Source organism: Ochotona princeps, chromosome 14, assembly GCF_030435755.1.
Source record: "Ochotona princeps isolate mOchPri1 chromosome 14, mOchPri1.hap1, whole genome shotgun sequence".
NCBI classification, from domain to species: domain Eukaryota; kingdom Metazoa; phylum Chordata; class Mammalia; order Lagomorpha; family Ochotonidae; genus Ochotona; species Ochotona princeps.
Window position 1 is genome coordinate 5,451,489 of NC_080845.1, and position 8,655 is coordinate 5,460,143.

General features: G+C 48.3%; 1 protein-coding gene across 9 annotated transcripts in view; it reads right to left on the minus strand.

Moving 5' to 3' along the window:
* The window catches only part of RALGPS1 (Ral GEF with PH domain and SH3 binding motif 1), a 225,108-nt gene that overhangs the window by 64,772 nt on the left and 151,681 nt on the right, over window positions 1-8,655 (minus strand). The gene's annotated exons all lie outside the window — the stretch shown is intronic.

Genomic DNA, 8,655 nt, shown 5'->3' on the forward strand with positions numbered 1-8,655 from the left:
GCAGGAAGCTTCTAACACTGCAAGGAAAAAAGTGTCACAAAGTGGCTGCAGACCTCTGTAGGCAGACTGACCTGGAACCTGGACTCATGTGCTCAAACGGGGCTTAACCAACATGAGCATACTTCAAGTGTATCATGGCGGGGGAAATGGAATTAAAAGCTAAGTTTATTTTTGTGTAAAAAAATCAAAATCAGAATTTTTTTCACAATATGTGTTTTCCATACATGAATTCCAAATCCTCACCCTGCCTTTTTTTTTTTTTAAACATCAAAACAAGTTTGTCATTTTCCCCACAAAAACATATGGACGTGCTCTTGTGTTTGCTGAGTAACAGAAGTATCTGACCGGTGGCTGATGTCCCTATGGGAGGAGAGGTGCTGGCAGGGCTCAGTCCCCAGTGGGGAGGTGGAAGCACCGGGGACGACGTGGGTTGTACGGAAGTTTAAGGGGGTGCTGAGAATGTGCCTGGATCTGATTGTTGGGCACAGAGTCCCCGAGGAGCTTCCCGTGGTCCTGGGTGTCCTTGTGTGACACGGACAGCAGCACGGCCTTTGAACCTCCCCAAAGAACGTGTCCTATCTTCTGGCCAGAGCCAAGAATACACTCTGCCCCTCCCACCTCCTCCTCCCACTCTCCCCCCCACCCCCCGGCTCTCCCACCCCCACCGGTCTGGCACGGGCCACGGTGGGTCACAGGACTGCACCGCACGCCTCCAGGAGAGGAGGGGACCCGCTGGCTTGCTCTCAGCTGAGAGGCAGCTGTTTGTTACATCTGGGAAGGCGCAGGCGCCGGGCAGCCCTGTGGGCTTCCGGATGCTGGCCAGGACACTGCTGCAGGCCTCTCTGAGGCCAGCTGACCGGGAAGGGCGGGGTGGGGCTGGTCACGAGCTATGCAAGGCGTCACAGTACAGGGGAGGCACAAAAGGGCTGCTGCCGAGCCGGGCCATCCCATCGCCTGAACCACGCCTCCTGATGCGAGAGATCTGACCCCAGCTGGGGCTGAAGAAACACAATCTGTTTTCAGGTTCACATCAGTCTGATACTATAGGTCTTAACCTAATGCCGCTTCTCTCTAGCTGTGTGGCAAACAGGTTAGGGACACTTCTTTTTTCTCCCTTAGAGGGGAGAAAATGAAAAAACAGCCATCAGACACTGAGCTTGCCACCTGGCACACCCCAGGAGCCATGTAAAGTGTCCCGCAATCCTTGGGAGGCCAGCACATCTACATCTCCTAGCGTCCAGCCGGCCACACTGACATGAGCCAGCCCATGAGTCGGTCCCCTGGGGCTGGCGTTTCACAAGTTACCATGACTGCGAGGGCAGATCCTGCAGGCTGATGACAGGCACAGGAGCAGCGAGAGGACAGGAGGTTCCGATGGACAGACAAGTGCAACTGGAAGATGGGCAGTAAAAATGATGAATCCGGAATAACAGACGAATGCAATGGAGGACAACGTGGAGGAGGGAACGTGGAGGAGCTGCGGTCCTGGGCATAAGGGAAGCACGCGAGGGCACCCCCTCCTCGCCCACGCCAATTCAAGGTGAAACACAGAAAAACAAAACAAACAGAGCCAGAATGCTCTGGAGCTACGCCCTGGGCAGCCCAGCAGGAGGTTGGACAGGGAGACTGGAAATGAGGGGGGACACTCGAGAGGAGAGAGCTACAGAAAGGCAAGGCCCCAAGTCACTGCACGCATGCCCCCTGGGGTGCAGCTGTGCCGCCAGAGGATCCAAGGGGGAAGAACAGAGAGCAAACAGCTGGGGAACAAGAGCCCAGCAACTGCTCACAAGCTGGTATGTGGAGTTCAAGCCTTTCCAAACCCAAAGCAGCTTCACAGACTTAGAGCTCTAACCCCAGACAGGTGATGCCTTACAAGCAAGCCTAGAACAACCTGCTATCTGCCCTGCAGATAGGGGAAAACTCAGCTAAAACTACCCAAGAAAACCTAAAAACCAAGGCATCACAGAAACAAGCACCGTAACAGCCGGCTAGGAAAGACACGACCTTCACTGGAGCAGGGTGATAAAATAGTCTGCACTTACAGTGTCCAGAACACAGTGAGAAAGTAGAGGCACGTGAAGAAGCATAACATCGGTGTGACTCATAATCAGAGGAAGACAGGTCAATAAAGAGTCAGACCTGCTGAAGACCCAGACACTATAATAAGTAGGCAAGGATGGTAAAAATTACAAATAGAGCGGATCTTCAGAAAGTCCAAGAAATATGAAGAAAACTGGATAGCTTTCAGAAAGAATTGTAGTCAAGTAGACTTTTCTTTTTATTGAAGTCTGCATGGACTTTCAGAAGCACCATCATAATGCACGGGAAGTTCAGGAAATGAAGGGGAGGATGAATGGATAGGGAATTCCAGAAGAGAAGTGGGAACTGTTAAAAATAAACCAAGTAGAAATTCTAGAACCAAAAAAATACGATATCTGACTTTTAAAAAGTGGATGAAATTAACGACCCTAATTACTGTGGGAGAAAGGACTAAACTTACAGACTTTTAATAGAAGTGACTAAAACTAAAGCAAGGAAAAGGAAAGATGTAAATAAATGATGACGAGTATTTCAAATGACTAGTAGGACAACAAATATGGTCATGGAGTTTAGGAAGGAAAAGGAAAAGTTGAGCATAAAACAATATTTGAAAGAATAATAGCCAAAAGTTTCCTCTGTATTCTCAAATTTGGTGAAAAACATCAACCCACAGCACCAAGAAGCTCAGTGAACCTCATATAGAGTAAATGCAAAGAAAATCACATTTAGTCACATCATAGTCCAACTGCTAAAAATCCAACGGTTACCTAGGAACAAATTCAGCCAAAGAAGTATAATAATTCTACAATGAAAACTGTCAAGTACCAATGAAAGAAACTGAAGAGGACACGAAGAAATGGAATGACATCCCATGTTCATGGATATTGACAAAATGTCCCTAGCATCCAAAGTGGCCAAAGACCCAACATCATCTCTATTAAAATACCAATGATAGTTTCACAGAACTAGGAAGAAGCACTATCAAAAGTTTTATGGAACCGTAAGAGATCCAGAGTAGCCAAAGCAATCTTGAGCAAAAAGAACAAAGCAGGAAGCATTACAATATCTGACTTGTACAATATATAGTAATTAAAACAGCATAGTAGTTGCATGAAAATAGATATATAAGCCAATAGGACAAAACAGAGGGCTTTGATAAAAGTGCTAGGAACAGGGGCCAGCATTGTGGGGTAGTGGGTTAAGCCATCACCTGTGACACTAGCCTCTCCTGGCTGCTCCACTTTGGATCTAATCCAGCTCCCTGCTAATGCACCTGGGAAGGCAGCAGAAGATGGCCCAAGTGATTGGGCCCCACGTGGGAGACCTGGATACAATTCCAGGCTCTTGGCTTTGGCTTGGCCCAGCCCCAGCTATTGTGGCCATCTGGGAAATGAACCTCTCTTATCTCCCTCCCTCTCATCATCCTGCCTGTCAAATAAGTGTTTAAAAAAAAAAAGTGCTTTTTAAAAAGTGCTATGGGGCTTGGCAGCGTGGCCTGGTGGCTAAGGTCCTCGCCTTGATCCCATATGGCCGCTGGTTCTAATCCCGGCAGCTCCACTTCCTCTCTGTCTCTCCTCCTCTCAGTATATCTGACTTTGTAATAAAAATAAAATAAATCTAAAAAAAAAAAGTGCTATGAATAGGCATTGGAGAAAGGCAATCTTTTCCATATCTGCTTCGATATCCCCAAGCAGAAGGAAGAAACTTGTCCAATGTTGCTCATCATATACAAAGACAAATTCAAAATACATTAGAAACCTGGATGTATGACTCAAAAACTATGAGATCATTATAAGAAACTACAGCAGAAATGCTTCAGGACACTGGAATAAACACATTTTGGATTAGACCCCAATAGCACAGGAAACAAAAGCAAAGATAGACCAGTAAAGTCTTCCCCCCAGCAAACAATCCACAGGATAAACAGGCAACTGACAGAATGGCAGGAAATATGTACCTGCAAGCCATAGCACCTCGACAAGGGGTTAACAACCAGAATATATAAGGAACTCAAACAACTCAGCATCAATCAATCCATCCATCAATCAAAATAATCCCATTTTTACCTGGGCAGTAGGGACAGGCACTGTGACTCAGCGGTAGAGCTACAGCTTGGGACACCTATGTTGGACTCCCAGATCTGGATTCTGATCTGGCTTCCTGCCTATGCATCTGAGAAGACAGCACCTCCCGTCACCCTGCCTGGGAGACCCAGATGGGAGTCTCAGACCCCAGGCTTCAGCCTGGCCCAGACATCTGAGGAATAAATGTCCTGATGGAAGCATCCGTCTCTCTCTCTCCCTCCCTCCACACCACCCTCACCCCAACTGTCACCCTGACATAAATGAATAGAAACAGTACCTAGGCAAGTGTTAATACTTTTGGGAGAAAAGTAGCTAGTTAGCCAGCTGGCAGTCTGGGCCTGGCTCATGTCAATTATGTATTTAACTATAACTGGTGTACCAGTATGGGAGCCTGTTCTTTAGTGTTAAATCTGTCACCCACTTCCTGGGGTCCTTGGGTTGGGGTGAGGGCTGAGGGCTTTTTGTGTGGGCAGAACTGCAGCTGTGAGCCTCCCCGGGCCAGGATGCTGCGCCCACAGGAGTGTGCTGGAGCTGAAGCTGGGGTGGGCTGGGCAGGAGAGTCTAGAGGACTTCCCTGGGCCAGGCGGCTGCACCTGTTGTTGGGGGAGGCCCACCACTGGCTTTTGGCATTAGCAAGCAGTACATCCTTTCATCTCATGTTGGTTTTAGACATGTCAAGGTTTCCAATCTCAGGAAACAGAACCTGTGGGTGTGTGGTCTGACCTCAGTGCACAGGATGCATGATTAGACCACCTACGTTGCTGACTCCTGTGCGAAGAAGTCAACATCTCAAGAGCAATGATGAAGACGTGGGGGGCACCCACTGGCACTGAATGGAAGCTCTCCGGTTCATGAAAGGGATCCATTTGCCGAGACAGAAAGAGTTCAGAACCCGGAATAGGCAAGCCCTCTGTCGCTAATCAGCAGGAAGTAACCACAGAAGATGTGATGAATCTGCACTCTTCAGCCACCCGTAGATTGAGAGTCAGAAATCTGATGCCGGGGATGAAATGAGGCAGGTGGGTAGTTAGAGTCACAAGATGGAAGCAGATGGCATGGGAAGTCACATATTAATAGTAGAATAAGTCAGGCACAGAGAGGTAAGGAACACGGGATCATGTGGGTGAATTTTAAAAAAAAGGCTGACCGTATAGAGGTTGAAAGTAGAATGGTGGTGCCTGGGGCTGGGGAGAGCAGGTGGAGGGGGGGGCTAGGGAAGGGCTCCCTAACAGGTACTAAGTCATATTAGACACGGGCAAGAAGCTCAAGTACTCTGTTATGCAGTAGGGTGAGTACAGGAGTGAAGGTCTGCTGTGTATTTTCTTAAAAAAAAAAAAAAAAAAAAAAAAACAGCTAAAATAATGTTGAACGTTTTCACCTCCAAGAAACACAAAATATTTGAGGATACAGACATGATTATTCTGATTTGAACATTACTTAAAGCATGTATGGACCAAAACACTGCGTGGTGCCCATAAACACACAGAATCTTTATGTGCCAGCTCAAAATCATAAAATTACATTTTAAAAACCTGGGGCCCAGGACCCGGCGTGGTAGTGTGGCAGTTAAAGCCTATACCTTGAATGCACCAGGATCCCATCTGGGTGCTGGTTCTAACCCTGGCGGCCCTGCTTATCCATCCAGCTTCCTGCTTGTGGCCTGGGAAAGCAGTCGAGGACGACCCAAAGCCCTGGGACCCTGCACCCATGTGAGAGACCTGGAAAAAGCTCCTGGCTCCTAGCTTCAGATTGGCTCAGCTCCAGCCGTTGTGGCCACTTGGGGAGTGAATCATCAGATGGAAGATCTTCCTCTCTGTCTCTTCTTCTCTCTGTATATCTGCCTTTCCAATAAAAAATAAATAAATCTTTAAAAAAAAAATTGGGGCCCAGAGCAGTAGCCTAGTGGTTAAAATCCTCACCTTGCATGCACTGGGATTCCATATGGGTACCAGCTCTAATCCTGGCTGCCCTACTTCCCTTCCAGCTTCCTGTTTGGGGTCTGGGAAAGCAGTGGAGGACAGCCCAAAGTCTTGGGACCCCTGTACCCAAGTGGGAGACCTGGAAGAGGGTCCTGGCTTTGGATTGGTTCATCTCTGCCTGTTGCAGCCACTTGGGGGTTGAATCCACGGATGGGAGATGTTTCTCTCTGTAAATATTGCTAATAAAAATAAATAAATCTTTTAAAAATACATTTAAAAAATCTTAGGGCCCGGCACGGTGGCCTAGCAGCTAAAGTCCTCGCCTTAAACGCACTGGGATTCCATATGGCACTGGTTTTAATCTTGGCAGCCCCGCTTTCCATCCAGTTCCCTGGCCTGTGGCCTGGGAAAGCAGTCGAGGACGGCCTAACGACTTGGGGCCCTGCACCCGCATGGGAGACCTGGAAGAAGTTCCTGGTTCTCCTGGTTCCTGGCTTTGGATCAGTGCAGCTCTGTTCACTGTGGTCACTTGGGGAGTGAATCATTGGATGGAAGATCTTCCTCTCTGTATATTTGACTTTGCAATAAAGATAAACAAATCTTTTAAAAATTTTTAGAAGAAGTCAGCAGAAAAGGAAGAACATACATACACACAGAAAAAGGAAGATAGTTGACTTTTTATCAGAAACGATGCTGGTCAGAAGACAACAGGTGGCCATTTAAGAAGTACTGAGAGGCAATTAATTTGTTGTTGATGTTGTTATTGTTGTTGTGGCTGTTCTAACTCATACCAGTTGTTGACCTTGCTTCACTGATCTCACTTATGGTAATGTATAGTGATGGAGTACTGGGGTCTATCATATACAGACATGGGGGTATAATGGAACATGGATCCCTGTATCCAGACGAAAGATGGATTCCCAACGAAACAGTTGGACATGTGTAGACACCGGGATGCTGGACTGTCTGACATTGTCTGTACCAACAATGTCGGGGTACACTTAAGTAAGAGACTGATAGAATTATGATTCCTTATGAAGGACTGCACTACTGTTACAAAATGGGAAAAATCTGACGGGGGTGGGAGTTTGGGGGGGAATCCCAGCCTATACAAAATTGTACCACATAATTCAAAGTTCAAAATAAAAATATATTTAAAAAAAGAAGTACTGAGAGGCAATTAGAAGCCAATTTGAGGTGTGTGCAGGACTCGGATGTTGGAAGATACAGCAATGTCACACCCTCCTAGCACATCCCTCCAGAATACAGTATGCATGTACAGGCACACATGTTCCTGGTACATGCACAAGCCAACATTCCCAGCAGAAAGGGGACAAGATGCAGAAACACCTGTGATCATGCACACAGACCACGGCACACCTTCTCTACATGAAAATCCTTTGTGTCCTGCCCTCAGCATCATCATTGTACAAGTTTTCATCCTGATGAAAACCGTAAGAAAAAAACAAGGACTCCCCTGTCTTCACCTGCTGCCCAGCAGATGAGCAAGGGTGTAGGAGTGGCACTCCTAGGGGAGCCATTGTCCCTGGGATCCAGGAGTCAGCAGCAGGTTGATGGGAGATGCTCAGAGTGGGAGGAGAAGCGTCAGGAACAGCATCTGTTTCCCGCAACCGTTAGGTGCTGCACGGAGGGCTCTGGGGTGCTGCCTCACCAAGGGCTTTGGGGTGCTGCCTCACTTGGCCCTTGTAATAACCCTGAGCAGTGACAGCTTTCAGCCCTCTTCCAATGGCAAGAAAACAGCAAAGGGGAGCTCTATGTGGCCCCCATGGGCCCCTGTCCTCAGAGTGCTTGAGGGTCCAGCAAGGAAGGCAGTTAAGTCACTGCCAGGTGCTTACCAGTATGTGGTACATTTAATGTGTCACACCGTATTTCATTTTCACATCAGTCCTATGAGATATGTCCAGGAATAATCCCCATTCTGCTGGTAAACTAAAGTGAGCCCCAGTGACACAGCATAGCAGAACCAGAATCTGACAGCAGATCCCAAGCTCCCCAGCAGGACACGTGACTGCCGTTGGCTGCTGTGCCAGGCTACCCTGGGGCTCCCCCTCTCCCCACCTACCCTGGGATTCTAGGACTGCTGCCTTTTGAACCCACATTCATCTTAATAACCAAGGAGCTTGGGCTGCACTTTTTCCCTGGTCTGCAGTTCCTGGCTCTCCACTCTCCACTAAATGCACCGACATGGCTTGTTACAAAGAAAAGCGAGTCCACTGTTGTCCTGCTCAAGCTGTTCAGGGGCTTGCGAGCCACTTCTCTGACAAAGCCTCACCCTCTCTTGGCTCCCTTAAGGAGTGCCCAACAGTGGCTCTTGCCTTCATGCCTTCCAGCAAGTCCCTGCCCATGCTCAACAAAGGCGCCTGTCCAATGGTCCCTGTGAGCCGTGTGCATATGGGGTGGTAGGATGACTCATCTGCTCCCCAAGGTCTGCCCCTTCCATGCCCTCCCCCCCCAAGGCAAGACTCCAGGGCAGACAGCACTGACGGTGGCACCCAGCAGCTTGGGCTGGGATTGTCTAGGCTAGGAACATCTTTCTTTCATGTTTCCAGGGGTCAGGGCCAGCCCTCCTCTGCACACGGCCCCTGCATGGT